At 31.3% G+C, this 18867-nt stretch overlaps 1 protein-coding gene across 10 annotated transcripts in view; it reads left to right on the forward strand.

The window, feature by feature from the left end:
* LOC139525523 (inactive tyrosine-protein kinase transmembrane receptor ROR1-like) overlaps window positions 1-18867 on the forward strand; it is a 170093-nt gene that overhangs the window by 13419 nt on the left and 137807 nt on the right. For 6 of the 10 annotated variants that reach the window (XM_071320922.1, XM_071321004.1, XM_071321012.1 and 3 more), the window contains 2 exons: window positions 3365-3422; window positions 12803-12849. The gene's annotated coding sequence lies outside the window, so the exon portion shown is untranslated. Of the gene's footprint in view, window positions 1-3351; window positions 3423-12802; window positions 12850-16677; window positions 16820-18867 lie in introns of those variants that run through there. The other 4 variants (XM_071320966.1, XM_071321021.1, XM_071320948.1 and 1 more) reach the window with 3 other exon arrangements.

Raw genomic sequence — 18867 nt, forward strand, 5'->3', positions numbered from 1 at the left:
TCATGATTAAAAACTGATTGTTGCTTTGATGTCAGAAGGTTATTCAGAGACAAAATTCAGCTTATTACCAAAAGTGTAAAAATGTTAATTGTTTAGAACTAGGAGAGGATAGGATGATATAAGAAATGTTTAAAATAGGAGACCATTTTGTCAGGAGGGAGACTTGTTAATATAGTTCTTTTTCTATGTGGATAGGTGAGCTTACCCACTAAAGGTTTTTTTTTTAATTAAACACCCCACTTTTTAAATTGGGATGTATATGGTGAGAGGAGTTGGTTAGTTTCTTTATTCACTTGTTTTGCTTTCCCACTTTTGTATCTTAAATGCTGCAGGAAAGTGATTTTATTTTGTATGCTATGCTCACAGAACCTACAGTTTTATAGTTAATTATATACCCTCAGCATTATGTATGCTTATTGTAAATATCAAACTAACTTTGTAAAGGTGAAGCGTTAATGCAAAAACTATAATAGACAAATATTTTTTATATCTGATTTTTGTCCCACAAGCAATACTTAAAAAGATTAAAATGATACATTTGACATTTTTTTTTCAAAATGAAACAAAATCAGATTAATTTAAATGGTGGTTTGTTAGTTCAGCATGTTGAATAAAAACTTAATATGGCTAATTTTATGGATTATAGCTTCCAAGATATCAACAGCTTCCTCAGTAACCTTTTATTAAAAAAAAACATCAAAGGCTCTCAAGATTTACCTGGATTTTACCTGGGATTTACTATCATATTATCACAACACTACAAAATTTGTTGGTAGCTCCCTAACATCGGCATTTTGTATGTCACATCCGATTTTTTATTAATCTTATTTAAACATCAATATCGTTTCATTTTAATATGTATAATGATTTAAAGTTTAAAGGGGTAATATTGTTGCTATCAAAGTGAACCAATCTATAATATATGTGACAGAGCGAAGTGTAGAACATGGTTTACACAGTAGTAACATGACAGTTGATGGCTCTTACTTATGCAGATCTTATTGATTAATTAAGCTTGTCACCTTACTCTCTTGATAAATTATCACTTAAGCTAAAGGTTTCACTGCTATTGTTCAAACTTTTTACAGTACATTCTTAAATAAAGTATCTATGCTAAGGGATAGAAGGTGTTTTTAAAAATACTTCCCTCTTGGGGTTCTGTTGATTAGGAATTTTTACAACAACTGAATTAGCTGGAATTAATTTGTGGAATTTTGTATTTCTTTTTTTTTTATTTTTAAGAAATAATTTCTGAATATAAAATGAAATTAGCATAAGGTAAGTTACAAATATTTTTGAAAGCCTTGAAGGGCTAAACTGATGATTGCACTCATGATCTTGTTGACAGACTAATTTTTGTCCTCTGGATTATAATTTCTGTTTTGTAGGTAGGGTTTGACAAATTTTTAGAATTCTAAGATTTTTGTATTTGATTGTTTGAAAGATCTTTAAAGAAGATGATAAACTCAATATGTTTTTTAGGCAGAAAGTACTTGAAAATGACAACAATCTTTTACAGTATTGCTAATTTTTGTCTCGTCTGTCAATGACAGTTGCAGAATGTGTGATATAGGGCTAATATTGTGACATCAGTAGCCTTAACTATTACTACAAAATTTATATTTAAAAGATTTAGATTCCTCATACCTTTTGTACAGATACCTTATTTTACAAAGTTTCTATCTGTAATATCATGTCTATTGTCCTTGACCTCATTTTCATGGTTCAGTGGCTACTTGAAACAAATTATCAGTTGTTTTTTTTTGTCATGCAAAAAATTCACTTATTATAGGCAATAGGATACTATATTTTTTTGTATTTGATCTTTGCATGGTGTAACAAGGTGCCCAATAGAAAGGGTTCACCTGACCATGACCTCATTTCATTGATCAGTGAAGTTATTGTTGTCAAATCTGTATTTTAGATTCAATAAGCAATAACTGAATTTTACTCAACTAAATTTGGTGTATTTTTTACATAAACAATTGAATTTATATTATATTTTAAAGAACAGTTACACTAATCAAAATTAATGCTTTATTTATTCCAAAATCCTGTACATGATATCAAGGATTTGTATAGTGATTACTATACAAATCCTTGATGATATTGAATAAGGAGAAGTATTATGATTGCTAATGAGTCTAATGTCCTCCAGAGCCTAAAGGACAAGGACGTATTACTGGGAACAAAACAAGCAACCACACAAATTAATCAAAAACAGAAGAACAAGCACCACAAAACAAACAAAACAAGTTTAAGTGCATATGTCAGAGTAATGAGTGGTTTATTTTTAAGAAGATTAAAATTGCAATTTATTAGCATTTTCATTTTCTGATCTTTTCTAAAGACCAAATTTATGTGAAAGGAGTAGGTTCAGTAAGACCCCTATTTGGCCCCAAAATATAGCCGTTTTACAAAATTGTGATAATGTAATCATGAAGCTATTTATTGGAAAGTAAAATGATTCTACTACATAAATATGGGCTGTTTTTGACAATACAATGCACATATATCGGGTACTAGCATCATAAAGTCATGCTAAATTACTGAAATCTTCACAAAATTAGCATTTTAGTAAAATTTTAGACGGTTTCTGTCTAAAATGAAAGTGGCCGCATTAGTGTTCATTCATAATATTGAAATGCAAGTTGTATTTGACGATAATACATATATATAAAGGTTGAGGATGAACACGGATGCGGCCACTTTCATTTTTGACAAAAACCATCTGAAAAGTGACGATTTTTGGCAAATTTGATAGATTTTTCATATCTAAGCTTAAATCGGAGCGTTTTTGATAACTTAATCAGTTAAAATCTTTCACCAAAACTAATTAAATCAATTAAAACAGACACTTAAGTGTTTAAAAAGTGTCTAAAATATTTCGTCAGATGAACTTGAAAATTGAGGCCAAAATCGGCCCTTACCGGACCTACTCCTTTTGTTTTCAAGATTTTTTCTGAACAAAAATGAAATTATCAAAAATACACTCCTCACAAAAATTTTCAAATTTTATCATACATGTTCCAAGGTTTGCTGTGCATTTTTTGCCAGTCAGAACTCTGCAGTAAATTTTATCCTCAGGTAAATGACAACTTAGATCTTATAATAACAAGTCAGTTCCTTCCTATTAATAGGTGATCAGCACTTGTTAAATATCAATTAAGAAAGCTTAACACATGTTATAAATAATGTCTTGAATTTGTCCATTATGAGATGAAAATAGAAGATCATATTTCTATGTTAATGCATGGATCAAAGAAACTAGAAGTCCATTATTTCTCTAACCTGTTGCATCTGTCTGACTTCAAGCAATTAACTTTAAAATAATGATGTATTCATTTTCAGTGTTTTATTTCAGTGGAATTTCATAAACAGTAAAGATCAGCAAGTTCTAAACCTGGACTAGGGGATTTTTGGTAAGTACTCATAGCAAATAAAAATATACAGCATCTCAAAATATTGCCTGTCTGTGATACATAAATATAACCATGACTCTTATAATGACTACCCTAGCATTCCAAATTGTCAAATATGTGCCTCAACCATCTTGTACTACCCTGAAACTCCATTCAGTCTGTTTGACTACCCTAGCTCTGTCAAATGTGTGCCACAGACTATTGGACTACCAAAAACTCCAATCTGTCAAATATGTGCCACAGACTATTGGACTTCCCAATACTCCAATCTGTCAAATATGTGCCACAGACTACTGGACTACCCAAAACTCCAATCTGTCAAATATGTGCCACAGACTATTGGACTACCAAAAACTCCAATCTGTCAAATATGTGCCACAGACTATTGGACTTTCCAAAACTCCATTCTGTCAAATATGTGCCACAGACTATTGGACTACCCAAAACTCTATTCTGTCAAATATGTGCCACAGACTATTGGACTACACAAAACTCTATTCTGTCAAATATGTGCCACAGACTATTGGACTACCCAAAATTCCATTCTGTCAAATATGCCAAATAGCCTTTTGACTAACATGAAACTCCATTTTGTTAAATATGTGCTTCAGCCTATTGCACTACTCTAAAAGTTAATTCTGTCAAAAATGTTTGACTGGCCTGAAAATTCTTCTGTTAAATATGTCAAACAGCCTGTTGGACATTCCTAGCACTCTATTCTGTTAAATATGTGTTAGTAGCTTTTGCTACAAGGCAGAGGGGAAATTTTCTATGTAAAACAGTTTTGTACTTTTGCCTTCAATCCAAAATGTGAATAATTGCTTGGACCTGGTAATGTCTTTATCATTGAACTAAATGTCCATAAAGATTTTGAAGTCTGCACTAAGAGATTTAATTTATGTGTTTTCTTATCAATACTTTATTTATTGTTCCTTGAATACTCAATTAATATCAACTCAATAGCACTTATTCTTCTTTAATTTTAGAATTAATGTTTCAATACAAATTGCATAAGATAAATCTAAATAATGAAGTCTTCATTTCCAAGCAAATTATATTACATAACAGCATCCATTAAAAAAAGATTGGATAGGAGAGAATGCTCATTCTGTTTTGATCTTGTATCCTTCCAATTAGAACAAGTTAACATGCGGACATGCTTATTTTTTACAGGGAAAATGATGATTTTGGACATTATTAATGCATTTTACTTAATGATATACCAATATCTCAGTGAAAAGTATCTCTTTAATTTGTCATTATAAAATGTAGGAAGGAAAAGAAAAGATAAGACTCATATGTTCTATCTCTGTATTGTAACTTATAGCTTTCCAGGAGTTCTCAATAAATAGTAGTTTATAGTCACATACTAAATTTTGATTGTACTGTTTAGGTATGGAAAGAAGCAGGGGAGCAACTGGTTGTCATTACACCCCCACCCCCCAAAAAAGGTAATAAAAATAAAAGGTAAATTTTAATGCCATAGATCTATTTTCTATAATATCATCTTTTGAAAGTACAAATGTAAATCGTACTCTAAAGGATTTTAAAATCAACCTTAAATTTTGTTATAACACCTTGCAAAACCAAATATTCTGTAATGGGTAAAATAGTTTAACTTTAAAAAAAAAATCAGTTGTAAAGACTGATTGAACACTGGTTCAATGTTGTCTCAAAAGGATGATCTGAAGTGATTCTTTCGTGTAGTGGTATTGTAAAACACAAGAAAGCCTAGTATAGCTGTAGACACAGTTATATCATATAAAACAAGGTTTGTTGTTTGTAGTTTTGGAAAGAATTTTGCTGATGTAATGTTGACTGAATTGGTGAAGTATAAAAAAAAAAATGGAATGAAAACACCGATACACAAAGGGTATACATTTTCAAAATTTACATATGTTAAAATTTCTGTGGGTTCAATTCAGTTCTAACAGTCCTCTAGAGTCATAAAAGATTTGTTTAAACTGTGTCTTTCAGTGTTTTAGACATCGTTGTAGTTTTATTACTAAATAAAGAAAGAGATATCAACTTGAAGGAAGATAAGAAACAAGATTTATTTGACTTGACTACAAAAGGAGAAAATCACCACTTTGTTACCCTGTTTATGCAAGTGATAGCATATAGACTAATTTAACAGGATTTCTAAAGAATTTAATCTTTTAAGTGATCTTGTCAGTAAATTTTAATGCTTCAGTGTATTCCCATCTTTGCTTAGTTAAATGGAAAAGCTGGAAACATGCCATTTATTTGAAAGTTCTGTAGAAGTTGAAAAGAAATAGGGTTAGAACAGTATGAGACAATTTAAGTCTCAACAATTACGTACTTTGGTATCTGTTTATCATTTCAAAGTATTTTACTACTTCTATAGTCTACAATTTTTGGCAAACTTTATTTTGTTTTTTTTGCTAGGAATACAAGTCAAAGCTTTAAAAAGAACAACAGGTCAAAGTTTATGTGTATGCACCAAATTCATTTTTTATTGTGGGTTACCAATTTTTGCTTATTTCGTGGGTAAAGGTTAAATTTAAATTTTAAAAGTGTTCAAATAAATTCCAATTTAAATGAGGCTTTTATGCAGAACCATGAAAGCAAGTATCTATATGAAGCTATGAAAAATTATTACCCTAAAAAATGATCACTGTAATAGGGAAAAATAAAATGACAATATTTGCATGTCCTATTAAAAGGGTCAATAACAGCGCTAATTTCTCGATCAATAACTCCTAGATCAAAAAGTTTATAAAATGTTTAGACTGAAGTAATGTGCTTAGAATTTAAATATTTTGATAAGTAAAGTGGCGAAGACAATTCATATTGAAATGCATTAAAGAATCTTGAGGTATTCCAAAAAATCATCACCTTTCTGGAGATTGTATTTAAACTATACATTCTTTACACTAAAAGATTAATAATCATTTGTTGCTTCTGAAATGTTTTGAAAAGAAACAGTTTTAAGAGAGTTTTGTTTTTGAAAATTGAGAATATTTAAAAGCAAGTAAAATAAACAGATTGTAACTGTTGGCAGCTTTCATATATCATCTGTAAACTTGTATCATTTATACTGACAATCTGTTAAAACTAACAAGGCAGGTGAAATCTTCAGATAGTACAGTGTAAAAAAAAGTCTTTAATGTTTTAACAGTGTGAAGAGCTCACTAGTCAGTCATATTTAGTGTAAACCATACTTTATCACTGACAAAAGAAACAAGCTTTTTTTCTAAATAGGAGTTACAACCAGACTTTTGTAGATACTTCTAAAGTAAACTTGAGACTTTTAAATTTTTCACTTTGGTGTGAGTTTTAAGCTGTTAATCGCAGACTAGTAGATAATTATTTTAGAGTAGTTTATTTCCATATCCCGCTTTAAATCTGTTTTACCTCTGTCTGTCTGTTTGTCCTTCCGTTCAGCCATCAGTCTGTCCATCTGTCCCATGAAAATTTTTCATCACATCTTTCTCAGGAACTGCATCATAAGTATTTCTAAAATTTGGTTTCAGGATTTATATAAGTCATCTATACCATTTGATGCATTTTCAGATTCATCACTTAATAAATATGTTGGCAGGGGTATCATCAGTGAGCTGAGTACCGTAGCTTGCAGTTTCACTTTTTCAAACTTTTTTATATGTTACACCTAGTTTTTATCTAATCGTGGTATTATTACACAGCTTTTTTTCTTAGACTTCCATCATATCAACTTCTAAAAAAAGTTAACATCAGGGATGTGCAGATTCTAAGAAGGTGTTGCCATCAGAATCATTTAACTTGGTCTTTTGTCAAGAATTGTGCCATCATATATATCTTGTTATACAGTTCCCTCAATGATTTTTGTGTCTGTATGCTTTGAAATGTCATGCATATATATATGGAATTGTGTCACATTTTTCTCAGTAACTCTTATGTCATAGTGATAGTTATTTGATATATGGCACCAAGCTTTGTCTGCTTATTCCATACCAAGAGACATTATTTCATTTCCTTTGTTGTTGTACTTTTTTTTTTACAAAAACTTGTATCTTTGAAAGTAAAATAGAGTCAACAACATTAAGCAGGGACATTATTAGTTGTCAATAGTTTACAGTACATCTTCTTTGAATAGTACTTTCATTTTAAAATTACAATTTTTGAGTTTTTTCTAATTATTTGAAGTGAAAATTTTAGATTGCATTTTTTTATATATTTTATAAATATCTCCTTTAGATATACAGTTTTATGGGTTCTGCCAAGTTGTGGTATTTTCATTAGTTTAAAGGGTAATATTTTTTTTGTCTTCGAAATATAAAGAATTAACAAAACAAATAGTTTAATGTAAGCACTAATGGTATATCATCACCATTAAATCTTCATATATCAACTTAATTACAAATGTATAACAATTAGATATAGAAATATTTGAATCTGTCAACAAATTCAAATATCAAGTTTATGATGAAAGGCTTAAACATGCAAAAAAAGGATCTCTTTCCTTTATTCATTTTATGGATCTATTTAAATAAGAGAAAAGTGACAGTATAATTTATTGACAGATTTGAAGGTAAATGGACCAGGAATATAGTAAAGAACAGTAATGCATTTTTCATGTAAAACATGCATTTGTTGCATTTATGCATTTGCATCCCGTTTTTATTCAGAATGTGCAAATTTGGTTTAAAATCATATTTATCAAATTTGAATACTTTTACTTTTTGTTAAATTTTGAATTGGAATAAAAGATTGAAAACAGATTTGTCAAAACAGTACTTTAAGTTGTGAGTTCTATTGTATGGTAACTTTGTTTGGACAATTGGACCGACATTAGCAAAGTAAACTATTTACTTACAGGATGTGAAAATCAAGGAAAAGAATAAAATCTATGATGTCAATGATATCAGCTTTATTTTAATCAAACCAGTATAAGCACAGCCATATTTGGACTTTAACATGGCCTTTTAACCTACTTTAGTAGCTATGAATTTGTACTTTCTGGTATTATGTAATTCTTAATGCAAGACTTTTTTTTTCCCATCTCCAAAGGAGTAAAGGTATACTGTGTTGGAGAACAAATTTCTTTGATTTCCTGGGTAAAAGTGAAATGTTAAATGTTCAACTACATTTAGTTTAATTTTCTATAGGCTTGTATGACAAATTTGGAAAAACCACGAAATTAGATATCCATGAATATAATTCTAGTTTACCTATTTCTGTCCCTCTGCCTTATAAAATTTTTGTTACATTTTTCTCAGAAATTGTTAATTTTTTTAGTCGCACTACAGATAAGGGTGTTCTGAAATTTTGTATAAGGCTTCATGTAAGCATCATATTCCATGTGATTTGTTTTTATTAACTTCATGTTTACCTAATACGGATTCAGGATATGATAAGGGAGCAATCACTCATAGTACATCATGTTTTTTATGCCCCACCTACGATAGTAGAGGGGCATTATGTTTTCTGGTCTGTGCCTCCGTTCGTCTGTGCGTCCGTCTGTGCATCCGTCTGTGCGTCCGTCTGTGCATCCGTCTGTGCGTCCGTCCGTTCGCTTCAGGTTAAAGTTTTTGGTCGAGGTAGTTTTTGATGAAGCTGAAGTCCAATCAACATGAAACTTAATACACATGTTCCCCATGATATGATCTTTCTAATTTTAATGCCAAATTATAGTTTTGACCCCAATTTCATGGTCCACTGAACATAGAAAATGATAGTGCAAAGTTCAGGTTAAAGTTTTTGGTCAAGGTAGTTTTTGATGAAGTTAAAGTTACATCAACTTGAAACTTAGTACACATGTTCCCTATGATCTGATCTTTCTAATTTTAATTCCAAATTAAAGTTTTGACCCCCATTTCACGGTCCACTGAACGTAGAAAATGATAGTGGGAGTGGGGCATCCGTGTACTATGGACACATTCTTGTTTCCTCTCCCTTTTGATGGCACAGAAATATCTTTTAATAGATTATTGAAGGAATCATCATTATATAGGATGGTGCCGAGATATAGCATGCCATAGAGTGCATGATAACTATACAATTCATGGTTATTAGTAATGCAAATTACTTGTAAATACAAAACTATAAATGTTTTTTATGAAGTTACATGTTAATTTATATTAATTGATTTAATACAAAGCATAAATATTTCCCTGTACATTTTGTGTGGAATGACCTTTATTTTGACATCTCCTGATGTGAAAACCTTCAATTGTAAGTTTGACAGGGTTACTGTTGTTGTCTATAAGAGATGATATATTAATTGGACTTGTGTTCCCTCTACAAATTATGTTTTGGTATTAAGAAATCATTATGGTAATGGATGAAGCAGACAAACAGTTGTTGTTTATTTTGAGTACTCATCATCCATAGTATTATTTACCTCCTCTGATGTCTATCAGTATCTTCATTAAGCTAAGGGGAAGTCACTCTGTAATTTAAGCACACAATGAATTATACATTTGGTTTTTTAATTTGTTTATTTGTATTTATGATATAAAACTTTGATGACTTTCATGATTGGCTACTATTTTAAGTTCCCTTTTGGTCATACATGTATCCCTCCTAACATATTCAAGAACTTAATTATAAACCATTCTTGGTTTTCAATTTTATTGTTTTTGTTGGTTTGAAAGATCCTGATGAAATTAAATTCTTAAAAGGGATTGGTTCTTTCCAAACTAGTTCTAAGTGTTATAAGTGTATAATCGACATTTATGTCAAAATTAGATTTATTGGTACTTTACACACATTTTTTTATATGATTATGATAAATGGGTAATATGAGTATAACGTATGAGTATCAGATTGGATTAACTGACGATGTCCATCTTACTATAAAAAAAAACTCACAAATAATATTTTGTCCTAAGTGCTATTATGGCTGTAGACATTAAAACTGTATGTACAATAAAGGATATTAATTGTATACTATCACATTACCGATGATATATTATTGCCCGGCCAACCCTGCTGATATTAGCCTTTTGAGGAGGAAATAGACTTGCTACTAGAACACATTACTTTTCCTCCGTGTCAGATGTGTTAATATCTTTTCATACTAAAACAGTCTTCCCTATTCATAATTTAGTACATAGTTTCTGTAGAAATAGTCTTAACAGCTTATTAGAAATTTTTGTCAGATAATATTTTTTGTAAGTACTTTCTCTGCTTTTCTTATAAAACTAATGGAAAACTCTGCAGATATCGCTTAAACTTTGCAAAAACATGTGACACTTTTCTGCATAATTGTTGATTAATATGGCCAAAAAGTCTGCATCTTACGTCAATGACATTTTTATGTTGTGACTTTAACATTAAGTTATGTATTGGAAATAGTTGATGTTTTTATTCTGAAATATAGAATCTGAAGTTGATAGCCAACCTCACATATTTGCTTTATGGCTTAAATCTTCTTTCATTTTATGCAAAACTGTTAAAATATTCTCATTCTGAATTTACATTTATATTTCTTCATGAGCCAAATTCAGCAATATTTACCTGTGGGCTGAAGGACCCTTTTTGTTGAAATTAGGGATTTGCCTTTATTCAATTATTAGTTTTGCAAGATCTGGGAAAGAATACTTTTTTTTTGGAGGGGGGGGGGGTGGTGGGGATTTGAGGTGACCCTCTCACCTGGAAAGATTTTGCTTCATGATATTTCATACATATAAATAATGTGGGTAAAATATCTTCTTGGTCTTGAGGTAGGGTGATCAACCCAAAGTGCAGGAAGTTGTTAGATTTACCCTGTCTAGGTTTAATCAAAGACTTGAAAAATGATGGTTGCTGCCTTTCCAATAAGCATATAGCATTTTTAAAAGATTTAGAGCAAGCTATCAAACCAGTTTTAACAGACAATTTTTCATGTAAGGAAATACTGTATCACTAGCCTGTCAGCACTGAGGTTGTGAGTTTGAATCCCACACGTAGCAGGTGCACTAGAGACTCCAATCTTAGTTGACCATGAATATAAAAAAAAAAGATGTGGTATGATTGCCAATGAGACAACTGTTCACAAGAGATCAAAATGACACAGAAATGAAGGTCACCGTACGGCCTTCAACAATGAGCAAAGCCCATACCACAAAGTCAGCTATAAAAGGTCCAGAAATGACAATGTAAAACAATTCAAACGAGAAAACTAACTGTCTTATTTATATTGAAAAAAATGAACGAAAAACAAATATGTAACACATAAACAAACAAGAACCACTGAATTACAGGCTCCTGACTTGGGACAGGCACATACATACATAATGTGGCGGGGTTAAACATGTTAGCAGGATCCCCCAACCCCCCTAACCTGGGACAGTGGTATAACTGTACAACATAAGAACGAACTATAAAAATCAGTTGAAAAAGGCTTAACTCATCAGATGGACAAAAATAATGACAGTTTTCCAACTGAAGTTCATGGTTCTCTCCTGGGACTCCCAGCTTCCACCACCAATGAAAACTCACAGCCATGAAATAGCACAAGAAGTTTTGAATGGATCTATGGGTATAACTTTTATTACAAATTTCTTGATTCAAATAATTACTCTTATCATACCTCCTTCTTTCCTCTGCTAAAATTCTGAAATCGATGGACTCATGCAGTGTTGTTGAAGGCAATGTCTACCCTGATTGTTTGAACAGATTACCTTTTTCTACATTATCTTGATATGGTAACTTTTAAGGCCAGATTGATCTTTTAACAGAGAAACAATTTGATTTGATTTGATTGTTAGTATGTTACCCCACTATTATCATAATTGCTGCTACCTGTTTTGCCCTAGTTTGTCTAGTCTTTGAGGGAAAAAATACAGAACACCAGTGGTACCCTATAGAAAATGCATTACAAATAATTGCACTCTTGTAACCCACTGTGGGGTTCTATCGCACAACCCTCAGAGTTGGCAGCCTAGAAATACAATAGATGAACTACTTAGATCACTTGGCCACTATTATTGATGTAGGTTTATAAGTTGGATGTACTTTATACCTTTGGTCTTTAAGTTCATACATACAACATGCATTTGTCGCAAAGGACATACTTGAATATACACGTTGTTATGAGTGTGTTTCTTTTTGAACTTTGTGTACACATGCACAGTATAAATGGTTTCTGTCATAAGGACATAGCACATGTTGTCATAATTCAGGTAATGAGTCTTCTAAATCATTCCTCTACAATTAAAACACTATAAAATGTCTTTGAACATTTAAGAGGAGCACATAAGAAACATGCAGATGATTTTTAATACCAGGTTCAAATGTGCAAATTGAAATTTAGAAGCATGATAACAGTTTCAGCTGCATATGTTTAGGGGAAAAAAATCGTTAACTTTCAATTTAAAAAAGGAAGCTTAAAAATTTTATGTGAGAATTATTGAAGCTATACATTATAATTTTTATATAATTGATCATTGCAGAGTGAAATTCCATTTGATGATGCAAAGGAACTTCCATATTATTTAAGGTATGTATGGGATTGTTTTATTATTTGTATGGATAAGAAAGAGCAAGTATATTAGAAGATGTATGACTATCTTCAAGAGAGTGAAAGCCTTATTGGTTTGGGTTGTTACAGGTCAAATTTCATAGGACATCACACCAATCAATATTGCCCTCTTGTCATTTAGTGAGGATGTATATTAAAGATTAAGAATTTCTTTGGAAAATCAGTGGTGGATCCAGAAATTTTTATAAGGGGCGGCCCACTAACTGCCCTAAAAGGGGGCCCTCTCCAGTCTTACTTCAGTGAATCCTTAATCAACTCAATTGCCCTGCATGTGCATGAGTATAGGAAAGTTGTGAATAAAGGGGTATATGTGGTAAAGGCCTTATTTGGTGAAATTAGAAGGATTTGTGTAGAACTTTTCAAATGAAAGATTGACATTTACACATTAAATAGGTCAAAACAGAAATTTGGGTGAAAATTTACCAAACCTGACTTGAAGCAAATTTAGGCATAGGGAACATAGGAAGCAGGGTCCCACAAACTAATTTTACTAGTCAAAAACATTTTTGGTGATGCAGGCACTTTTTGCTTTTAATCCTAATAACCAATGCAAATTGGCCTGTTATCTTTGAATATAAAGTATAATTACCAGTAGAATTACTGCTGCTTGAAACATCATAACGAAAATATTGATAAGTAAAGATTGAAACCAAGACCATGCAACACAAACAGACTTTTCTTAAAATGGTCAAATAGACAGAGAGAAACACTACAGTATATAACCAGAGGCAGATTTAGGGGGGGGGGTGCACAGGGGGCCCGGGCCCCCCCTTTTTGGGAAAAAATTTGGTTGCTTATTTTGGGAATCATTGAAGCGTGACTGGAGCGGGCCCCCTCTTAGGTCAGGCAGTGGGCCCCCACTTATGTAAATTTCTGGATCCGCAACTGATGACTGCCATTAAGTGTAGCAACACTATATACTTCAGAATTAACATCTACACTGCCATTAAGTGTAGTAACCCTATAACACTATATACTTCAGAATTAACATCTACACTGCCATTAAGTGTAGTAACCCTATAACACTATATACTTTAGAATTAACATCTACATCAGGTTTTATCGTGTTTATATGCAAGAAGGCAAGGAAAGGGCACACAACATATTAATCTTTGTCGTATTAAAAGTTTAAAACATTCTTTGTTTCTGAAGATTTGACTTTCTTTACTGATATGTAGGTTCATATTCTTGTCTAGGAAATCATGGTATTTATTAGCTGTAATTGGCTTCAGATAAGCTTTTAGTAACTGTGAATACTCTTAGATTGATACTATGTATTATGTGTTTTTTATTGATGGTTGGTGTTTTTCATGCTGATCTCATTTGTCAAACTATCCAAACAATTGTTGCAGCTTATTCTTATGCATTGCTGTTACTTCATGGTTCCAGATTAAAAAGGCATTGAGGGTGTAGACGTGAAGCATTCACAGTCATGTTTGATCCTGACGCCTTTCTGTGCTGGTCCCAAATTAATCATATTATGAGGTGGATGGGTTTCTTTCTTGAATTGTTTGACACTTTGTTATGCCGCAGACATTTCATAGCTTATTTTCCCCTTTGGGTTTTACTTCTTATTGAAGGCTGTATAGTAATCTATAGTATTGTACTTTTTTGCAATTTCGTTGGTGAGAAAATAACTTAGAAATGTTAACATACCATAATTTTGTTTCACTCTTGGGATATCTGCATAACATTTACCAATCTTTGAAGTCAGCATAGGATGTAGGAAGTGCGGAGCAGGTGGATGAACAAATTTTGTTTCATAACCCATTCACGGCTTTTATTTGAAAGATCTTAGAAGTGCTATGTTATAAACTAGTCTGTTTAAATTTTTGTTTACCCCTATGGGGTATAATTTTGTAATAGAAACATCAGTTTTCATAAATATAATTATCTAACGCTTTGATGCTCTATAAAATTTGCAGTTGCAGCCGGAACTGTTACTTTAACGAGAAAAATAATTAGTTTCGAAAAACATATGCATGGAATTTTTTATTTTTTTTAGTTGAATTTAGCAGTCAAGCTTCATGTTACTTGTAATAATGATAATAGTAATAGATCTTCTTTTCTTTGAACAGTCAATTCTTATTGTGAAATAGCTCTGTCAAAATGAGTGAGCCTTTATGAATGCTTTGGAGTCTGTTTAGCATATGTTACAGCATTTTTCACATGTCTTAGGGTAAAGGATAATGGGTTAGACATTCTACACTGGTCTTGCTTTTGCTGTTTCTGTTAATATAAGTAACCATATATCAGTATAAAGCCTGATATTTAAAGTATGTATCTGATATCCGCTCATCTCATGTATATACACATTTGTACATTTTTTGTTGTTGATTTAATTAAAAGATCAAGTGAAAGTTAATAGAATATTGTTCTATCCAAGGTTTTGAAGATTGATGAAAATGTTAGATAAATGAAAAGGCTAAGGTTTCAAAGCTGTTATTTTGTGTGTTCACTCTTTGCTAGAGTTTGTTTTGAAAACATTTGATGTCTTATTAATGATGCTCTTCTCTTTGTATTTTTTAATAATTCTAGTATAACCTGGCAGCTGATTTATAATTGAGAACTGTGTCATAGAACTGAACATGAAAATTGTCATGGGGTTCTAATTTCTGGAGTTTAGTTTGTTGTGTCTGTTGTTTTTAGCTCACTTTGGCAAATTGTTCAGCTTGAATGGTATGTGGTAGCTTATACAATGCATGTTTATATATGGTGAATTTGAAAATGTTGTGTTTTAAAAATCTGGTATATTGGCCATTCAGATGTACCTGGTATAATTGTGTTACTTGTAATTCCTTTTATATGATGCTTTTACATTAATGTTATGCTAAAGGATAAACAGTAGTCTTATTTTTGTTTAGAAATAAAATCGTCATCATTTTCTAATTAAAATAAGGTTGAAGATCTGAATGACAGATATCTGTTATCACTGAAGTCAGCCTCAAGCTAATGATACATTTTCAATGGGTGTCAATCAGTTTGAAGGGAAATTCAAAGTGATGCAAGAAATTTGGCTCTAAATTGTAAAGCAACATCAAAATATCTTCTAGTTTCTTTGGGGCCTTACAAAAATAGTTGATATGATCTACATAATCAGTCATAACAATCCTTTAATACATTCTTACTTTTAAATCAGCAATTGTTTTATGAAATTTGAGGTTTGTCAGTGTAACGTAACTGTCTTTTAAGGCAGTTTTGCAAAAAAACCATGTTACTTCTATTCTTTCTGAGTAACATGGCTTTTTTGCAAAACTGTGTTTACCTAATAGATATAAATACATCACAGGCAAATGTTCCAATAAGGCATACCGGTACTTTGTACTTTAGAGAAGAGCTTTCTTGGAGTATCAGGGGAAAATTACGAATATTTTTAGGGATTCTCTTGACCTTTCCTTCTGCAAAATACACTAGATCTAAAAAAGGAATCTAATTCTATTGAAAAACGTGTTAACCGATTTTTTTACAAAATTTTAAGCATGTTTGTGTAAATATCATACATGGCAAAATTGCCTGCGTACTTTGATCAAAGTTGTTCATCTTTTTTGGATGCTGGAAATTGAAACAGCTGTTATCCTACAACATCCGTCTTATCTTTATTTCAAAAGGAATAGAATCATTTGTGTGAAAACGAATTTAATGAAGTGTATGTTTGTAATGTTTTATGAAATTATTTCATGAATAATGATATTTTATCTGCAGTTAAAGAGACTTTTGAGTCTGTAATAGCCCATAAAGGTTGCCATGAATATTTTATTTAAATTGTTACCCTCGTGAAATTTTATTGACTTACGTAAAACATATTTTGTATGCATGAGTTTTGATTAAACAGTTTGATAGATTTTAAGTGACAAGAAGATAGCAAATAAATATAGGATAGGGACAGAGAAAATTACAGGTGTTTTAGAATAGATGTTACTATTGAAAGGTATGGTAAGATACAAACACAACTTTTTTTGTTATACTATCAATATCTGACGAAAAGCGCTATACACAAGGCTTTTTCTTTGGCTTTAATAGTTATGCATATATTTTGTGACATTTTTGCTTTTATTCATTTTTAAAAGATTTATTCCATTATGGGGGTGTGCACTTAACTGATGATGAATATTAGAACATATATTTAATCAAATCGCTGACGGTCTTTTGTAAACAACACCAAATTAAAAAATTCTATGATTATCAACATTTGAACATATATTTTATAAAATAGCTGACTGTCCTTGATAAACAACACCTACAGATATTGGACCACAATTTATCTTGGTTGAATATTGGTTGCTGTAGGACATAAAATATATCATGTATAATCAAATTTTAAAAGTGTGTACAATTGTGGTCTCCATTAATTTGGATTTCATTTTAATGCTGCTAAAAACAAGGTGGAGTTTTGCTAGGGCTTCATTATGTTGCCTAAATCAACAAGCAAATAAAAGTCCTTGTATTAAAATTTAATGTCAGAATTTGAAGATGTAGAGAAACTAAGACAGTAATTTATAAGCATTGGAATGAGAAATTAAAAAATGTTTAAATGAAGTGATAGGAAACCACTCCTAGTTTTATTGTGTTGTCAAGCAGTCATATGTTTTCTATGTCGATGTAGCTTTTATGTGCTAAGGTGGTGTTCAAATGCCAATTAACATTCAATTATGCAAAATTACATTGGCCAAGAATTTTTACATCTAATTGAAAAATCTTTGATTTTACAACTATATTATAAGTGTAATTGTAATAAAACTCATTGTCTATAGTGAAAAATAGTTTAAAACATTAGCCAGAGACTTTATGGACTATTATAGAAAGACTAATTTGCTTTTAAAATTCTGTTATTTGAGTCCAAATTGCATACTTGCCAACTTTCCAAATGCCCATGGGGGTTTTACATGCAAGATAGCTCTTATAGTCCTACAAAACCTTCAAGGGGAGCTTTAAGTATATTTTAATGTTGTTTTTTGGCTTCTTCATACTTTTACAAGCCTATAGCAATTGTAAAATTTATTGCTTTAAGTTTAAAATTGTGGACAAAATGGCTCTTTCAAAATTTTCATTTGGGAGCCTCCATGGGGGAAATCCCCCTCAAATAGTGACAGTTGGCAGCTATGAAATTGTTTCAAATGTTTCACTCCATTTCTCTTAAACTGGTAGAAACAAATTACATAGGGTTATCAAAGATAATCACATGGTCCAGATAATCTGACTTAGTACAGACACAAATGGGGGGGGGGGGGGGGGGTGTTCAACCAGTCATACATGTGCACACTGATCTTCTAGACCTCTAGATCATATGTCTGAAAAGTACACAAAATGTACTTTTATTTAAAGTTCAAACTCATTGTATTCTCTCCTTGACTGTAAATAAATTGATTTTGTTCGGAGCAAGTTATTTTTTGTCTTTTAAACAACCAAAATCATATTTACTTTTGTTCAATCTTCTTTTATAAATAATTATAATGTTAGAGAGTTGTGAAATTATATTGCCTCAAAATCATCTAGAAAGGGCTAAGGCTAAAATCAAGGAAAATTTGTTGGTTTACTCTTTTTCTGTTACATTCACTACCAAAGTTAACTCTAGAAATGATATGGACAAACATGTATATTGTAAATAAAAAAACTTGGGAAGAAATTCCATAAAAAACGATTAAAGGGAAATTTGTCACCGACTATTTTTAATTGGGACACTTTTGATACTTATATTTAAACAAGGGATGTGGTATTTTTAGAAAATCAAATTTATTTTCATACTATCTGATCAAAACAACCACAGATATTTAGTACAAACAAAAAACCGAATCTTTATTTCGTACATAATTATGTAAATTATTGCATTTACCTTCATTCCTATTCCTAGTCAATGACAAAATTGTAGTTAAAAGCAATGATTTCACTCAGAAAATTGTTGGTTATCAAATTTCTTTTCATCCAATTTCTGTAACTGAAGTAGAAAAAACTTTATTTGTATTTTACAATTAAGTGAAA

The sequence above is a fragment of the Mytilus edulis genome, chromosome 1 (assembly GCF_963676685.1).
Source record: "Mytilus edulis chromosome 1, xbMytEdul2.2, whole genome shotgun sequence".
Lineage (NCBI taxonomy): Eukaryota > Metazoa > Mollusca > Bivalvia > Mytilida > Mytilidae > Mytilus > Mytilus edulis.